The sequence below is a fragment of the Odocoileus virginianus genome, chromosome 4, assembly GCF_023699985.2.
Source record: "Odocoileus virginianus isolate 20LAN1187 ecotype Illinois chromosome 4, Ovbor_1.2, whole genome shotgun sequence".
Taxonomy (NCBI): Eukaryota; Metazoa; Chordata; class Mammalia; order Artiodactyla; family Cervidae; genus Odocoileus; species Odocoileus virginianus.
The window spans coordinates 73,977,483-73,996,911 of record NC_069677.1 but is presented as its reverse complement, the minus strand read 5'-3'; the positions used below and the strand labels follow the sequence as shown (position 1 = coordinate 73,996,911).

Here is a 19,429-nt window from a genome sequence, read left to right as displayed (position 1 = left end):
CATTTTCATTCCTTTAAATTTAAACAGCCACAAGTGGCCAGTGGCTACCTTATTGACCAGGGCAGGGCACAGAGGTTTTCTCCTTGCTTGGTCAGGACCTCTCCAGGGTGGTTCTGCAGGGCGCTGAGATCATCAGTCACATCTGCTTGCAGCCTGTGGTTCTGACACTGGGCCCGCAGCCAGCTTTGCACATTTCATCTGTCTCTTTGTGGGTGGCTGGCTTCTCTGTTCCCCTCCGCCCACAAATGCTGGACTTGGCATCCCTCTGAGCTAAATCAGCCTCTAGCCCAGCCAGGAACTGCCAGCTCAGACCCCTGGCACCCTGGGGCTCAGCACACAGCCCCCAGCGGGATCACAGACCTTCATTCGTGTGTGACTGGGTGACGCTGGGCAGACACACTCAGGCGCTCCTCATTTGCCCCTGTTGTCTCCCACTTCGCCCCCTAGAGGCCTCTCCACTGCCAGCTGGTGCCCGCAGACAGCACAGTGCCCACGACATCCAACACTGTCCTCTTGGCTCTTCCTCAGAGCTGCTGTTCTGCTCACATCCATCTGTGTTGTGAGGAGAGCCATCTCAGAGCAGCCTGGGGCCTTGAAGCTGACAAATCTCAGCCAGCCATTCCTCCAGGGTTCTCTCCAACAGTAATAATTCCAAATATTTGTGTCCTACAAGCCACCAGAATGCCCCTATTCCAATATTTCCTTATTGGAATATTCCAATATTTCAGCTCCTGCCAGATAATTTCTTGCACTCAGCTGCCACACAGACTTTTTATAAGTCAAATGTCCCAATTCCTAAGTCAAAAAGTACAGTGACAAAACTTAGTCCATGTTCAACAGAGACTGACTTAATCTGGCTTCAGAGGCTTCAGCAGCTTGCCCAACTTCTTTGAGCCTCAGTTTCCTTATCTGTAAAATGGGTATAATAATACCATGGGTATTCCAGCAAGTCCATAGATAAATAAGTTGCATAGGTCCTGCCCATAGGTAGACTACAGATCAGAAAAGTGCATACTGAGAGTGTACAGGTACAGTGCTGTGGGCTGGACACCAAGACAGTCAGCCCCCAAATAGAGGTCATTTTCATTTTAAGTGACTTGAGATTCTAGCTATGAATACAGAGTTCCCTTTTTCCTCTTTTATGAAACACAGACTTGAAGATACAGTTAGAACAACCTGTAAAATGGAATTATTTCTGTTCCACATGGCCCAGTCCTCCAGCCATATCTAACTCTGTTTCATCAAAAAAAAAAAAGAAAGAAAGAAAAAGAAAATCCTACATATCTGAGAAAGACACACAGTTTTTCCTCTGTTGCTTCTGCAAAACTGACCCATGTGGGCGATCCGCCTCCAGGCCGCCCCCTTCAGCTTTACTAACACCTGGTATTCTCCATCCCGTCACCAGAGTGATCTTTCAGACACATGCAATCCATAATGCAAATTCTGCGTTATGACCCTGCCCGAACCCTCTGGGCTGCTCCTCACTGATGGACTAAACCCACAACCCTGAGCTCAGTCCACAGGGCCCTCCAAAGTCACCTCTGTCCCAGCCACACCACCCACCTGGGAGGCCATGCACACACCACGTGCCCTAGGCCTGGCTCTGCCTCTGTGGCCTCGTGACAGCCTGCACACACACCCACTGCGGCAGTTGCCATGTTGTCCTGTGTCATTTGTGTGTCTAGGCCCTCACATACTAGGCTCACTGAGGCACATGGAAAGGTCAGGGGAACCTGAATTTGGATGTTGGCTCTGCTACCTTCCAGCTGGGTGGCTTTGAGTCAGTTATGTAACTTCTCTGAGCTTGTTTCCTCATTTGCAATTTGGGCGTCGCTATATCTACTGTGTGGAGCTGTTAGGGGGTTAACTGAGTGTCATGTACTTAGTAAAATCAGCGGCTAATAGCCTAGAAAGACAGTTTCATTCCTGGCACTGCAGATACCTAAAGTCACATACATAATCGAAGGTCAACACTGAGAGGGACCTGTTCCCTTCAAATCCTGGCTCTGGTTCGTCCATGTGAGGGGCACATCACCCCACACCTCCCTTTCCCTGTCTTTGAGATGGATGAACACCTCACCAGTGGAAAGGGGCCACTGTGAGCATGAACTGAAAGAAGATGTGAAAGGGGGCTGCATAGATAATGAAGGGCTGTGCGCGTGTGGCATGGTGTTCTCAAAGAGGACCCGCCCCCCTGGGAGCTGGGCCATGGGCCCTGGGGTTGCTATGGGGACCATGGCCCCCTTCAGGGCCTTAAATGATCCCTTACTCCCCCATCCCCCAGCAGTGTCCTCATTACCCAAGGGCCACGGGAGATAGCTTCCTCCTAAGCCCCATCTAGCCCCAAACAGCAGGCCCAGCTTCTGGGCACCGAGAAATGACGCCTTTCCCTTGGGGAGTGGGGTGCACTGCCTCCCTGGGTGCAGGTCATGGAGCCCTAGACTCCCACCCGCCAGTCCCCATAGAGCTCAGGAGGGACCCATCCCCCAGGCACTGTCCCCCTTCTGGCCTAGAGATCAGCCCCCCACAACCTCCACAGTCCATTTATTGCAGAACGTGCCGCCTTCTTCTCGTGGGGGCTCAGAGGCAGCCACGCATGCCGAATGCTCCTGGGTTCCTCTGCCCTCACTTGGATTTCGTGGCCTGGAGCTTCCTGCCTGTCTGTCCAAACAGCTTTTCCCAGCATTCCCGACACTTCACAACACTCCCTTACCCTCTCCCCTTGGCAGCCCTCTCTCCCCCATCTGCAACCACTTCCTCCCCTCTGTGCACCTCCTCATCCTTCATGTCTGTTTCAATGGCACCTCCACTGTGAAGCCCTCCCTGATCTTCTTTGGCTCCTCAGGACCAGCACTGTGCTTGAGGCCTGGAGTCAAGCTCTCAGTAACTGAACACTAAAGGGGCTGAATGGTGGTTGGACACCTAGAGAAAAATGTCACCTTCTCCCTAGCCTGGGCCCCCAACAGAACCCAACATGGACCCCTGTCACCCAAGAGTAGTTTGGGCTAGGAAATCCATTTCAGTGACACTTTCTCAGACTCAGTTGTAGGAGCAGTGGAGAAGTTCAGAGCAAGTACCAAGCATGGTTTCATGTCCAACACTTCTATAGCTGTTTGAGAAGGAAAAAAAAAAGATTGAGAAGGGATAGTGTTAATGGAGAGCTCCCAGAGCTTTTCTGGGAAGAGGCCCCTCTGCCCTGGAGCCTCCCACACCTCTCCACCTCCACCAAGAGTTTTCACCACCAACCTCGGGGAGACACAGGCGTACTTTCAGAAGAACAAGAAAGAGGGCGAGGGGGGAAAGAGAGTGCTGTCCCTGCGGACAAAGCCCCAGCATGGAACGTGACCCAGGACGGGTCTCAGGAGTTCACACCAAAGCAGTCCAGTGAGCAGACTGGGGAGATTGTCTCCCTCCCCCTTCACTGTGTAAGTTCATCAGCCTTGGAAGAACTCATGGGGGCAGGCCCACTGCCGCACTATGGAGCCCAGACTCTAATAGGCCCCAAAGTTGGGGTTTAAGGCTCAGTAGCTGCTGTATTGAAACTTTCACTTTCTGTTTCTTTGAATTCGTGTTTTGTAAGTGAAGTCCAATAGCACAGTGAAGCGTGTGTCAGGGACTTGGAGCCTCAGCTCCCCTGTCTCTCTGGGACAGCCAGGTCCTATGACCCATTGCAACTCAAGGCCTCTTCTGACCTCCCCTTCTTGTCCCAACCCCCAGCAGAAGCCTGATCACAGGGGCAGGGAGGGTCAAGGTGACATCTCAGGGGGATAGATCTGGGACCGGCATCATTCAACAGGCAACTGACAGGAGAAAGGTGAGCCTTTCACCCACCCTTGATCAGGTGCATACAGAGTAGTACTGAGGTTCAGTACTCTTAGGGGTCCCTTGTCCTCCATGTTAGGGTAGCCAGTCAATAGAATGGGAGATGCCTGGCTGGACTTCCCCACCCCTGGCCAGGACCTAGCACATCAGTCCTGTAGCTGGCAGGAAGGGTAACCCCTTAGTAGCGGGCCTCACAGCACCCCCAAATCACAGGGCACGGCCACCTGGGTGCCTGTGAGGATTGCACCTGTGCCTTGATTACCCCTGTACTCGAAAGATTACAAGATTAAATCATTTTAAGATTAAAAATGAGCATAAGTCAAGAGAAAAACCAGAAAGAAAGGAAAATTCTAATACATTTCAAGGCACCCCTTTTCCTGCTTTTTGAAAGCAGGAAAGTGCAGGGAGCTCTGTGCTTTCATTTTGCACCGGGATTCACAAAGTATGATGCCTGTCTTAGTTAGAATTAAATGTATATGAAGTTCTTTTTCATGTTCAAGCCTCTCTCTCAGTGACTCAGCTGTGTTAGAACAGAAACTCTCAGCTCCTTCTGCTCAGCAGTAAAACAGATGGAAGAACTCCCAGCTGGTGGCGAAGAGGTCAAGGAGAACCTGTGCACCAGCTCAGGCAGAAGGTGGTCCTTTCCCTCTCTGCTTGGCTTAGTGCTCTGACTTTTCTTGCCAAGTGAATAATGCTGATAACAAGTTCTGGCGGCAACATCAGGCCCTTTCATCCTCAAGTAAGCCAACCAACCGCAAGCTTGGAATTAGGCAGTCTCCCTGCCTCAGAGCTGCTCCTGAAAGAGGAGTGGGAGCAGAGGTGGGGCAGCTGCAGAGTCAAAGACGGGGAGTGAGCAGAGGCCAGGGCTGTGGGGAGGCTGCAGGGGGAAGAACGGGGACCGTCTCCACCCAAAGTAGTGGTCTCCATGGGAGAAAACAGCGGCTTATACCTCCAATGGCAACGGCTGTCGGCTGGGGGAAGGGAGAAGTCAAAACTATTGAAAGGCAAAAGGATTCAAATTTCAAATGGGCCTGATTTTAATATTTTCCCCATTCTCACAGTCCCTCTTTCTGTCCCTTGCAGAGAAAGAGTCCATACTCTGAGGATCTACCTATTTGGGGAAACTACCAGAAACAGGGACTCTAGATCCAGGCCAGGTTTCTCTCCTCCCAGCACTTGTGGACCTAGCAGGTTTTGTTTTGTTTTGTTTAAAATAAAAAAAAAAATATGAGAAGAACCCTCCCCGCTGAATAAATGAAAGATCACAGGGTCACTGTTATAAGTGACTACCTTACTGGTTTGTCTTGGGTAAATGTCCCTGAAAGGTGGAGAGAGGAAGAACCTGAACAGTTTTAGAACCTATAAAAGCTTGAATACGTTTACCCAAGACAAACCATTCAGTCTGTTTCTCGATAGATACAATTTCTGAAGTGACAGCAGGCCAGTAAGGTAGTCACTCTGTTAGCAGATCTATAAGGGACACTGACGTATCATTAGAAATGTAACTAAAGAGAGAGAAATACATTGAGAGTTCCTCTGAGGGAGAGTGATGTGTAAGATTGGAAAAATTCCTTGGATGGAGCAGGCGACGGGAAGGAGGCCTGAGGCTCTCGAGTAATATAGGTGGTCAGTAAGCTGCTTTCTAAGAAAAGTTGTTTTTAATTTATTGGGGGCTCTTTTTTGCTACATAGAATCTCTGAGAGGGAGTAGAATTGCTGAAGAAAATAAGGGAAGAAACTGAGTCCTGTCATTTGGGGCCTCTGGGCCCTTCCCACACACTAAGTTTCAGTTCAGTTCAGTTCAGTCGCTCAGTTGTGTCCGACTCTTTGCCACCCCATGAATCGCAGCACGCCAGGCCTCCCTGTCCATCACCAACCCCCGAAGTCCTTTCAAACTCATGTCCATCGAGTCAGTGATGCCATCCAGCCATCTCATCCTCTGTTGTCCCCTTCTCCTCATGCCCCCAATCCCTCCCAGCATCAGGGTCTTTTTCAATGAGTCAACTCTTAGCATAAGGTGGCCAAAGTACTGGAGTTTCAGCTTCAGCATCAGTCCTTCCAATGAACACCCAGGACTGATCTCCTTTAGGATGGACTGGTTGGATCTCCTTGCAGTCCAAGGGACTCTCAAGAGTCTTCTCCAACATCACAGTTCAAAAGCATCAATTTTTCGGTGCTCAGCTTTCTTCACAGTCCAACTCTCACATCCATACATGACTAAGGAAAAACCATAGCCTTGACTAGACAGACCTTTGTTGGCAAAGTAATGTCTCTGCTTTTTAATATGCTATCTAGGGTGGTCATAGCGTTCCTTCCAAGGAGTAAGCATCTTTTAATTTCATGGCTGTAATCACCATCTGCACTGATTTTGGAGCCTAGAAAAATAAAGACTGACACTGTTTCCACTGTTTCCCCATCTATTTCCCATGAAATGATGGGACCAGATGCCATGATCTTAGTTTTCTGAACGTTGAGCTTTAAGCTAATTTTTCACTCTCCTCTTTCACTTTCAGTTCCTCTTCACTTTCTGCTATAAGGGTGGTGCCATCTGCATATCTGAGGTTATTGATATTTTTCCCGGCAATCTTGATTCCAGCTTGTGCTTAGTCACTCTTAAATCTCTTAAGATCTGTTAAAACGTCAGGTCCATGTCGAGGAAGCGGGCAGAGGAGTCTAGATAATGAAAAATAGGGGTGTGCTGCAAAGACTGGGGATTATTAAGCCGGGGAGACTGAGGCTCCACAGACCTGGAGGCAAGTTCTTCCTTGATCGCTCTACATCTTGATTCCTCATCTGGATAATGAGGATATTTGGACACTTTCTTCAATGATAAATTGTCTCTAAGAAGAAAACACTGGTAGCCTTCCTGCAGAAATTTAAAAGAAAAGGATGAGTACTATCTCTACTACTATGTAACACTGGTCAAAGGTAGTAGTCAATGTGATCAGAAAACAATTGGAAAGCACCAAGAATTTGAATACAAGAGGGAAAATGTTGGTCTTTCTGGAGTACCCGAAAGGTTCCATGTGAAAACTTTACCACAAACAATAACATAGCCTGGTGGACTGTCGTCTATGGGGTCGCACAGGGTCGGACACGACTGAAGCGACTTAGCAGCAGCAACAGCAGCAGCAGCAGTAAAATACCAGATTATTTAAAAAATTAAAAGTCAATGCTATTGTATCTATAAATAACAAAAAAGATACAATGAAAGAGAAAAATCTTACTTATGATAGCAAAAAATTAAATGAAATGCCTTTAAATGAACTTAACAAGAAATGTCCAAAATCTATATGAGACCACCATAAAAACCCTCCTGAAAGACCCAAATGGAAAGAAGTAGCATGCACTGAAATATAAAGACTTGAAAGCATAAAGATGCCAGTTCTCCCTATTGATTTATAAATTTAATGCAATTCCAATTTTTAAAATAGTAACATTGCTTTTCTAGAGGTAGATGGGTTCATTATAAATTTCATTTGTAAGAGGAAAAAGGCAAGAAGAGCCAAGAAGAAAAACTAAAAAAGAAGAAGAGAAAGCTCTTCCAGATAATAAAACATACTAGAAAGTCTTGATCATTAAAATAAACAAAGGATAAAAAGGCCACTGAAACAGAAGACAAAATTTAAAAGTAAGCCCCACTGCATATGGAAATTAGTATTGATCAAGGCAGGCTTTGAAACCAAGCCTTTTCAGTGAGTGGTATTCAGGAAACTGGATAGTCATAAGGAAAACAATAAAATTGTATCCATCCCTCACTATATTCTAGGAGCAATTCCAAATTCATTCTAGATTTAAATGTAAAAGAGGAAGCCATACAAGGCTAAATTCTTTATAACTTGGCTCTGGGGACATTTTTTCTTGATATAATTCAAAATCTAAAAGCAAACTTATTGATCTTTTAAAATATTGATAAATTTGATTACCAAAATTTTTTAAAGTTTTCAATCTCAAATGACAACATAAGCATAACTGAAAATTAAATGGAAAACTAAAAAATAAGTCTTTGCAACTTAGAATATAAAGGGTTAATTAATATCTCTATTATATAGACAGCATTTAAAATTTGAGGATTAAAAAAAGTCAGCAACACTCTTATCTTTAAGTGGGCTAGAGATATGAACAGACAGTTTACATAAAAAATTAAAAAAAAAATTTTATAATCAATTAATTTCTTTTAATTGGAGGATAATTACTTTATAATATTTTGATGGTTTTTGCCATACATTGACATGAATCAGCCACGGGTGCACAGGTGTTCCCCCATCTTGAACTCTCCTCTCTAAAGTTAAAAGAAAATTTTTTTAACCACATAAAAGAATGCTCAATTTCAGTCATAATAGTAAAATACAAAAAAGAAAACAAAACGAAAACCTACCTGAGATACCATTTACATCTGTCAGACTGGCAAAGCTTCACAAATGTGTCGTCTATTTTGCTGGTGAAGCTCTGTGCTGTGTTCGGCTCAGTCCCTCAGTCATGTCCGACTCTGTGCGACCCCATGGACTATAGCCTGCCAGTCTCCTCTGCCCGTGAGATTTTCCTGGCAAGAATACTGAAGTGTGTTGCCATTTCCTACTCCAGGGGATCTTCCCAACCCAGGGACTGAACCCGCGTCACTACGTCTCTGACATTGTCATGAGGATTCTTTACCCCTTGCACCACCTGGGAAGCCCAGGTGAAGCTCTAGGGAAGTTTGTGTAATGCTGATGGGAATAGAAAATATTGCAACCACTTGTGAAGAAGAATTTGGCAATATCTATACAAATTTATATGCACTTGTGTATATTGAATTTGATCTAGCAATCCCACTTCTAAGACTCTCTCCCAATGACATACTGGCAAAAACATGAACAAGAAGTATGGCTAAGGCTATTTATTTCACTTCTATGAATAATGGCAAAAAAATTGGAAGCAACCCAACTACCTATCAGTAGGGGACTAGTTGAATAAGCTATGAATGATATATCCACAAAAGAAATGAGAAATAATTCTGTAAACTATTATGGAAAATCTCCAGCATATATTGTTGGATTAAAAAGCAAGGTGGAGAGAATATGTGTGTTATTTACCACTTATCTAAGAAAGAGGAAGGGATATGAGTACATGCATACATATTCCCTTATAATTGAAAAAAAAAGTTTTTTTAAACATGTTTTTAAATGATCACTTACAGGAAGCAGGTAGAGGGAAAAGGAATAGACACTAGAGTTGTTTTAATTTATCTTGTTATGTGGAGATGACTTTCAGTTCAGTTCAGTTCAGTTGCTCAGTCATGTCCAACTCTTTGTGACCCCATGAACCGCAGCATGCCAGGCCTCCCTGTCCATCACCAACTCCCGGAGTTTACTCAAACTCATGTCCATTGAGTAGGTGATGCCATCCAATCATCTCATCCTCTGTCGTCCCCTTCTCCTCATGCCCCCAATCCCTCCCAGCATCAGGGTCTTTTCCAATGAGTCAACTCTTCGCATGAGGTGGCCAAAGTATTGGAGTTTCAGTTTCAGCATCAGTCCTTCCAATGAACACCCAGGACTGATCTCCTTTAGGATGGACTGGTTGGATCTCCTTGCAGTCCAACGGGCTCTCAAAAGTCTTCTCCAACACCACAGTTCAAAAACATCAATTTTTCAGCGCTCAGCTTTCTTCACAGTCCAACTCTCACATCCATACATGACCAGATGACTTTGGGACCATGAAAATATTTTAGAGACTTACAAAACAAAATTAAATCTTAAAAAGAAAGCTCTAAAAATCAAAAAGAAAAAGAAACAAATGAATCCAACTATGTTTCAAATTTATGGTATAATCATACAGAGAAGAACTATTCCAAGTGACTTTTAAAATCACAGTAATCCCTAGTGGGGATGCAGAAGAGTACTGCATAAAGAATTTCAAATAATTTCAGTAATCATGTTGTTGGTTGTAGATCAACATAAAATAAATATATACCCATTTCCTAACTCTGATCAGTGAAAAGACTTAGGAACTATGGCCAACCCAGTGGTACTGAGCATTTTCAGCTTCTGGTTTTGGTCTCTAACCACCATCTTTCGCTATAAGAACAGAAGCTCCTTGGAGAAATGGCTGGATCCAGGTTTGGGGGCAATGAGTCTGAGAAACCAAGGAAACTATAAAGAACTACTAAAGTCACAGTAAAAGACTTAATAGCCAATTTGGATAAACTCCCACTAACCAAAGATGGCTAAATACCAATAAGAACATTAACTATAATAGATTGAAATACATAAAAATGTTTAAATCTATGCATTCAGTATTGTACTGTTCCCCTCCAAAATCCACCTTGGAGTCTGCTGGGGAACCAACTCAGTTTTTTGAAAACTGGTAGATAATGAGCCAGACATTTTTCCTGACTTTCCTATAAGAACTGTAGGTATATCATGGTTACAGTTTTTAAAAAAAGAAGAAGAAGAGAGAGGAAGCATCATTTTGTAGAAGTATTACAGTTTAAAAAACAAATGAGAATGTAATTATTAATTTTATTCATATATCATAAAGTAATTCTTAAAACAGAGTTTGAATATCACCACTTTGCAAATAATGTATCTAGGCAATAACAATTATCCAATAGCTACTAATCTCACAAAAAAAGACCAGCAGACTCTTGCCTTCTGATGGAGCACGCAACACCACCTATGAAGTAGTCTTGCCAAAAAAAGAAACAAACAAACAAAAAGAAAATTGCAAGTGATTAAGTCTCAGGAAAGAACTATGGGAAATACAGAGGTCAGATGAACATGTTAACCGACACAATGGGGATGTAGTCAGCAAACCCAGACAGTAGGAAACTATAGGGCTAACCATCCAATTTTTCAACAAGCAGAAATTACCAGGGGAGAAAGGAAGATGGGGGGATCTATAAGTTAAAAGAGATTAAATTGACATATCAAGCCATTGAAATGAACTTTATTTGGACCACTATTCAAAGAAACTGTAGAAAATATATCAAACAATTAAAGAAAGAGGAACTGGATATTTGGTGCTATTGAAGAATTGTATTTGCCCTTTAGATGCTATGTATTTTTAGATTTGTAGAAGTTATGTGGTTTTTTTATGCATGGTTTAAGTTATACATGTCTGTAATTTAGCAATATCATACTGAAATATCTGAAGAAGAAATAATATCCAGGATTTGTTTAAAATAATCTGGGACAGGATGGAAATGTGAGGGGATACTGGTATAACAAAAGAAAAAAAAAGCCATGTGTTTATAATCATACTGGTGATGGGTATATGGGGATCCATTATACCATTCTCTTTTTATATATGTTTGACATTTTCATAATAAAAATGACTGATCCGTAGGTATAACATGAAATAATGTATATACATTGCTGGGAGCATACTTAATACCCAATTAAGCTTGTAGAATTGAATAAATGAGAAGATAGACATTAAGTAGGTGGTAACATAAACAACTGTGTTTACAGGAGAGGTTCAAACCACAGACACTTCAGGAGTTTAGAGAGGGGTGGTGTACTGACTAGCCCTCAGAGGTACCCCTAAGAAATGGAGACCAAATGTGAGACCCAAAGAACCTGCCAGAGGGTGACCCTTCAATCCAGGCCCAAAGTGGACCAAGCTGGGTGTGAGGACCAGGTGTGACCGACTGCAGGGCAATCTGCACTTGGAGCTGACCTCCCAACTGTCAAAGGGAAGGTCTGTATTAGACATTTGTTAAAATCAGCAAAACAGGTTTTATTAATATTCAGACTACGGCAGTAGGAGAGAGAGACTTCAAAATAGAACTGAGCTCAACTCCACTGCAACAAAAGGTAGGAGGCTTTTTAAATGCTCTTATGCTAAAGGAGAACACTGAAGGAGGTTGAGGAGGGTAGTCTAGGTGATTTGGCCATCCATGTTCACTAACTGGCGCTTATCCAAAGGAGAAACACAAGTCTCACACCTTTATGACAGGAACAGACTGGAGCAAGGAGCCCCCCGAAATTAGCATCATACCCTCCCACAGGAACCAGGAGAGGGGGAGCTATGTCCCCAGATGTTTGCATTTCACAGAGATGGCACCCAGGTCCTAGAGGAAACATTCTGGGTTGCAGGAGATTCATATCTCAAGGGAGTAGAGAAAAGATTTACAGTTCCATGTTTCCCAAAGTAATTGTCTAAGAAAAGGTAGAGCAGGGGCCTGTTGTCAGGCTGGAACAGTAAATTCTTCAGGGAGGTTGAGCCCTCTCAGGAAGGCATTTTAAGAGGGCTGGGGTCATCCTCGGGACATGCTCTGATGCAGATGGAAGCCATACTAGAGTTTTGTCAGGTCCCCTAGTTGGAGGGTGGTGGGGGGTGGAGAGTGTCGTGCAGTTCGCAGGTCTCACCTCCAAGTGCCAAACTCTCCCAGGCTGTGCCCTGCTCTCTAGTCCAAGAGTGGGTGCAGCTCAGCACAGAAAAGGCAGCCCACAAAGGGTAGGGCAGTGAGGGCTGAATACAGAATCAGGCAGTCTAAGGTTTCAAATCAGAACCCTGGAGTGAAATACTAGAAACAGCCCAATTGCCCCATAAAGCTAAGTAATGCAGCAGACTCCTCTGCAATTATAAGAAAGAAAGAAGGAAGCTTCTTAAGTACTAATGAGAAACTATGGTGCATGCTCAGTACCTTAGTTGTGTCTGACTCTTTGCCACTCTATGGACTGTAGCCTGCCAGGCTCCTCTGTCCATGGGATTTTCCTGGCAAAAATATTGGAGTGGGTTGCCATTTCCTTCTCTAGGGCTTCCCAATGCAGGGATTGAACCTGCATCTCTTGCTTGGCAGGTAGCTTCTTTACCACTGAACCACCTGCGAAACTAAACATATATTTTTCTAAAAAATAAAAGGCAGACTGTAAATCCTATCTATGCTATGCTACTGTTTGCGTTTAAGGCAAAAGAAACAGAAAGAGGAAGAAAGAGAGGGAGGTCCTTAAGGAAGGAAAAAGAGGGGGAGGGAGGAAAGAAAGAAGGGAAGGAAGGAGGGAGGAAGGAAGGAAGGTGGGGGTGCAGCCCATCCCTGGAAGCATACACAAAGTGGTGGCAATGGGTGCTTCTAGTGTGGAGCTGGGTGACTGGAGACACAGGTAGGGGCAGGCTTACTTTGGACTCTTGCACCATTTGAATGATTTATCTTAAAAGAAAATAAAGTTATAAATAAAACTCCTACCAATGACTTGGGGCGAGTTCCAGTCAGGTCCAGGGCTGGTGAAGCCCCCACAGCCTAGGAGAAGTACCAAACCAGGTGTGAGGGAAGAAAACTTTTCTCAACAGCCTCCTCTCAAAACAAAACCCCAAGAGCAACGGGAGAGACCCTCTACTGACCTACCTACACTCTCCAGAAGAACTAAATTAAAACAATCCAGGCAAGTGCCAAGGACAAATGTGGTGCCTCTTTCCAGGGAGTTATTAAAAAAATGGTTGAACCCGGCAGAATGTAATCCATGCCCACCACTTTCCCAAAGGGTTTATGCTGATCTACCAAAGTTGAAGACTCAATTTAGGAAAATAAAATCTAGTTTATCGTTGTCTGGCTAGAGAAAAGCATATAAAGGCTCATTTACCTGGTTGTAAATGAGATGGCAGAGCAGAGTGTCACAAATACATGATTTAGCAGAAATGAGAAGTTATGTCAGCCATTATCAGTAAGTAACAAAAAGCAGTGTGCACAGAGTGGAAAACAGCATCACAAAACCTACCAACCGGTAGTTTTTATTTATCTGTTTAAGGGATCAATGAACAGCCATCTAAATAATTCATAGGGGAGACATGGAGAGAGAAGTAAAGTTAAAAAGGCCCCCTTCTCAGCAGACGCTGGGCAAAGTTTCACTGGAGGCAAAGACCCCTCACCGCCCACACCTGCTGGTGCCCTTTCCCCCAGCACCAAGGACCAGAGGCCCTGCCCCTGGCACCCCAGCCCCGCCCTCCCTTGCTCTCCCTGGCTGACCAGAGTTATATCCAGGCCTCACTCCCAGCCTTTAATTGTGTTATTTCTTCATCATCTCTGACCACTTCAGGTAAGGGCCCTCTGCTCATGCCTGCTCCCAGCTAACTCTGAGGAGGAAGGTTATCTGATAAACGAATTGACTGTTACTTGGGAGGGATGTGACTCTTAACTTCCTAGCGCTGGTTTGTGCTCCTAATAAAGGTGGAAAGGCTCTTTGCCCATGGGTGGCTGTGAAGTGTGAATGAGACAAGGACGACAGGTTCCTGGCCTGTCTCCAGGAGCACTGCCTGCAGAGTGAATTGCACCTGGTGGGATTTCAGCTCCTGCAGGCACCTGGCAGCTCAGCCAGGGCCAGCCAGGCCAGGCCTTCACTGCAGGGGGCACCCCTGGGCAACCCCCACTTGCCAGGTGGTTCACCCAGGTCCCAGCTGCCCTCTGGAGCGGGCATAGGTGCCCTGGGAGTTCTATATGATTCCCTCCTGAGAATCCTGCTCTCTGATAAAACCCATGGAGATGAACTGTGTGCGCTGTCACTACGCGTCGCTTAGGTAGCGCCTTCATGTCAGTGTGACCCCTGCAGATAGTAACAGGAGCTTTTATTCACTGTCTCAGTGGGTTCTCTCAACGGTGTCTGTGTCACCCAGAAAAATGGGGGTCTGCCCACTTGATCAGTCTGCCAGGGCTGCCATAGAAAATTATCACAGACAGGGTGATACTGGGTGGCTTAAACAACAGAAACTTGTTCTCTCACAGTACTGCTGGCTGGAAGTCCGAGGTCAAGGTGTCTGCAGGATTGTTCCCTCTGAAGCCTCACTCCCTGCCTGGCAGGTGGTCGTCGTCTCCCTGTGTCTCCACATGGTCTTCCCTCTATCTGTTCAGTTCAGTTCAGCTCAGTCGCTCAGTCGTGTCCGACTCTTTGTGAGCCCATGAATCACAGCACGCCAGGCCTCCCTGTCTATCACAAACTCCCGGAGTTTACTCAAACTCATGTCCATCGAGTCGGTGATGCCTCTACACCTGTGTCCAAATTTCCTCTTCCTATAAGGACCCACTTATATCAGACTACCGCCACCTCATTTTAACTTAGTCACCTCTTTAAAAGCCCTTTTCAAATGCAGTCACATTCTGAGGTACTAGGGGTTGGGACTTCAACACACACGCTGGAGAAGGGGACACAATTCAGGCCATTAACACCCACTTTATAGACAAAGAAACTAAGGTCCACAGAGCTGAAAGCTTCTCCTGGAGTTAGTGCCCTAGTTGGGACCAACTCAGTGTTGCCTGCCCCCCCCGCCAAAATTATGAAAAGCCTCCTATTAAACTTATTGAAAAGACCCCGGGGACTTCCCTGGTGGTCCAGTGGTTAAGACTTCGCCTTCCAATACATGGGATGAAGGTTTGATCCCTGATGGCGGAGCTAAGATCCCACATGCCTCACAACCAAAAAACCAAAACATAAGACAGAAGTAACAGTGTAACAAATTCAATAAAGACTTAAAAAATAAAAAAGAATAAATAAATAAGGGACCCCAGACCCTGAAGGGTGAACTGGCCAGTGATCCCCTGAGTGCCCGCTGTTTGATAAGATGGAGTCATAGCCAGTGACAGCCCTTCTCTGAGAGGAGATTAAACTCCGGGATATGCTTCCTTTTTCTCTGCTTTTCTGCCTCTTCTAATTTGGGAGGAACTGCCAGAAACAGTGATTGATCCTTACCCAAACTTGCTCTAACTGGAACGAACTGCTTTAGCGAGGACGCGCGAGGCTGGGTGCCTTCCAGCTGTCAGGCCGCTCAGTACTGGGACTTGAAAGTTTAATAGCTTGGCTGTCGGGGAACGGTGCGGCCCCCCGGGGATTTCTATTTTTCTTCTTCAGTGATTTTTTTAATGCTTAGAAAAATGTGCTGAGCAGTCGGCCCTGAAGGCTGAACCTCTTTATCTGAATGGAGCTGAGCAGCTCCGGTGGGAGCCTGTGGGGGAGGAGAGGGGGTGCTCCTTGGAAAACGCTGTCCTGCATCAGAGGTTTCCACAGACTGCGGGGGTGGAGCCACAGTCTCCCCTGCAGGGGTGATGGCTGCCACCACACCGAGGTCCAGGGGGCCCCTTGAAGTGCTGAGGGTTCTTCCGGGGAGGCGAGAGGCCTCGCCCAGTGGGAGGAGCCCCCTGTGCTGACCCCCAGGGCCCTGGGTCTGGGAGTGAGGCAGGTACAGTTACAGCCAGGCTGACCGCTAAGGGTACACAGATACACAGACAAAGTCAGGTGTATCCCTTGCTGAAGCAGGAGAGAAACACTCTGAGGGAACCCGGGACATCTCAGGAAGAGGGACTGCAAGGAGCTTGTTGTGAGGTGTAGGCCTGTACTGGGCAATTTGGGGGAAGTTAAGAGTAAGGACTTGTTCTGCGTTTGATGCTGTCAGGAACCAGGGGCTCTTGGATGATGGGGCAGCTTACAGTTTGGACCTAGTGGACAGGGTGCAGCAGGCCTAGAGCTGTTGTGAGTAAACAGCAGTCCCTCACAGCACTGGCTGGAAGGCGCCCATTGAGTTTATGTGGTTGTAGAGCATTGACCTTGCCTCTCAGTTCACATACGATCATGTGGAGGCCTTGTCTCTGTCCCCTCCCACCAGGATCACAGAGCAACCCTGGTGGTCGCTGATACACTGTGAACGTTTGTATGCAGGTGACCGTACCACGGCCCAGCTGTTAACTGCAGCTGCCTGCTGTCAGGGCCAGGGTTTTACATCCTCCACCCAAACAGGGCCTCCTGAGCAGCCCAACCTCAGTGGGGGGAGGAGGAACTTGAGACAGAGCTGGCAAGTCGAGATTTCTGCCTCACATGTGGCTACGCAGGGCTCTCCAGGCTGGGCCAAGGCATGGCTTCTTTGGGAGACAGGACTCTGACCTCAGAAATGCTGGGGCCCCACACCCCTGCCTGTCTCACCTTCTCCCCCCGGGAGTCAGTGGTGCACCTCCCTGTAAATGAGGTGGAACAGAGTGACAGAGACCAGGCCCAACTTTGTCCTTCCCTAATGTGAGGCCCTTCTCTCAAGTTGAGGGGGAATGACCCTATTTCATAGAATTGTGAGAATTCTGGGAGATAATGCAGGGGAACTAGAAGCTTCCAAAAGCAGGAACTTGACTTCTCTACTCCCTGATCTTTCTCTGGCACCCTAGACAGTGCCTGGCACATAGTAGATGCAAAATGAATGTTGATTAAATTGACGGAGAAACATGACCCACAAAGTAACTACTTAATAAGAGGTTTTCTCAGATAACCAGCCCAGGTTGGGTACATGAGACAAGTGCTCGGGCCTGGTGCACTGGGAAGACCCAGAGGGATCGGGTGGAGAGGGGAGGTGGGAGGGGGGACTGGGATGGGGAATACATGTAAATCCATGGCTAATCCATTTCAGTGTATAACAAAAACTACTGTAATGATGTAAAGTAATAAATAAAATAAAATTAAAAAAATTTAAAAAAATAATAATAATAATAAATCTCCTGGAAATGCTGGAAAAAAAAAAAATAAAGAGGTTTTCTATTATATTTGTTTGCTGGCTGCCAGAACAAAGCACCACAAAGAGGGTGGCTTAAACAACAGAAATGGACTGTCTCCCGCTTCTGGGGGCTGGAGTGGGAAATTTAGGTGTCAGTGGAGTTGGTTCCTCCTGAGGGCTCTGAAAGAGGATCTGTTCCAGGTCTTCTACCTTCTGGTGGTGGCCCGCCATCCTTGACCTTCCTTGGCTTGTAGATGTATTATTTCAGACTCTAACTTCCTTTTCCCTGTGTTTCTGTGACCAATATTCCCTCTTATAAGGACACCAAGTCACACTGGCCTAGGGTCCACCCTAATGACCTCATCTTAACTTGAATGCATCTGTAAAAATCTTATAATTCCAAATAAAGTTGCATTTACGGGTACTTCAGCATGTCTTTTGGCTGGTACACAGTTCAACCCATAACATCAGCTATTGTTTTTATCACATGGTAGTCCTGATTTCCAGCATTTTATAGTATTTCCTAAAATGTCATTTAAAGTTTCCAGAAATGCCAATATTTCCCCACCTGTTTCTCTCACTTCACCCTCACTTCCTTTTGCACTTGAAATCAGATTCCAAATATGTGTGGTGTTTGAAACCACACACATGGTACAGAGAACCCAAGAGAGTACTATTTATATATTAGAAACACAGTAAATGTCACTAAGTTGCTGTATGATCTTGGACAAATCATTCCACGTCTCTGAACCTCAGTTTCCTCAACTGTTAAATGAGATTGGGTCAAACTGACATCTTGCAGGCACACAGATAATAGGTCAGATTCCATTCATATCACTTCAATCCATGGACACGAAGACATCAAGTATAGGTGACTCCCATGTCTGTCTTCACTTCAAGGCTAAAGGGCTGTGTGCCCTGAGGCAAACCCATTTCACTCCGAGTTTTCCTCACTTACAACAAGAGAGGGTGAAATTCTCTGATCTCCCAAGCCTTGGCCCTAGACCTTCTGACACTGTTCCTCATTATCCCCAAGCCATGAAGGACGCCTAAGAGAAGAAACCGCCCTCCCATAAGCCTGGTTCCCTAATCTTTCGTGGCTCTGCTAGTTAGCCAGCTGGGATAGGACTGTTCAGTATATGTTGACCACTTGCTTCATTTTCAAGGGTCAAGTTGTGTCTGTGCTCCAGTATTGATGAATCAGTTTTATTGACCCACACACACACACACACACACACACACACACACACACCTGCCAGAATATTCTGAAGGTCTTGCTAACTGAGAGTGAGGGGAGAAATTGGCTTATTGAGAGAGCACAGAGCCCACACCTGATCCATGATCATAAAAACCCAGGTTAAATGTAACCAATGGACACCTGGAATTTCCAGCTTTAACACCCTCAGCATCATGCCTGACCTAAAGGTGGTCCTGGATACAAGTGAATATTTTTCCTGTTCTCAGACAGATGGGAATCACGCTCCCATGACCCACTGCTGTCATTCATTCCCAAGAGCAGAGGTTTAGTCCAACAGGTCCTGAATCTAACCTCTGGGAATGCCAGGTACAGAGAGCAGAGGAGAGAGGGCAGGAGGACAGAAGGAGACAGTGCCTCACAGTGATTCATGGTACAAACTACAGAGTCCAAAAAGAACTGCATTCAAATTTGACTTTGCAATTGACCGGACTTGTGATGGTAAACATATTTATTGGCCTCTCTGAATTTAACACATCCTCATCTGTAAAATGTGGATAATAATATATACCCTACAGGATTGTCATGGGAATTAAATAATTCACTTAAAGCATTTAGCTTAGTGTCTAGCCAGGCACGTGCTCAATTAACTGTAGTGGTCATTTATGTCATTGTGTGTCGTGGTTAAAATGATAATAACTGCTTGGATTGCAAGGCCTTCCCATTACCGTCTGCTCAGCTAACTCTTCAGTACTGCAGGGTGAAGGAATTAGCGCACAGGGGCAATCAGAGAGGAATATCTTTTATGGGTGTCAGTTCTAGAAGGTCTTTAAGTCTTCATAGAGCCATTCAACTTCAGCTTCTTCAGCATTACTGGTCGGGGCACAGACTTGGATTACTGTGATATTGAATGGTTTGCCTTAGAAATGAACAGAGGTCATTCTGTCATTTTTGAGACTGCACCCAAGAACTG

At 45.5% G+C, this 19,429-nt stretch overlaps 1 protein-coding gene across 2 annotated transcripts in view; it reads left to right on the top strand.

The window, feature by feature from the left end:
* BFSP2 (beaded filament structural protein 2) overlaps positions 1–19,429 on the top strand; it is a 76,637-nt gene that overhangs the window by 1,474 nt on the left and 55,734 nt on the right. The window lies entirely within an intron of this gene.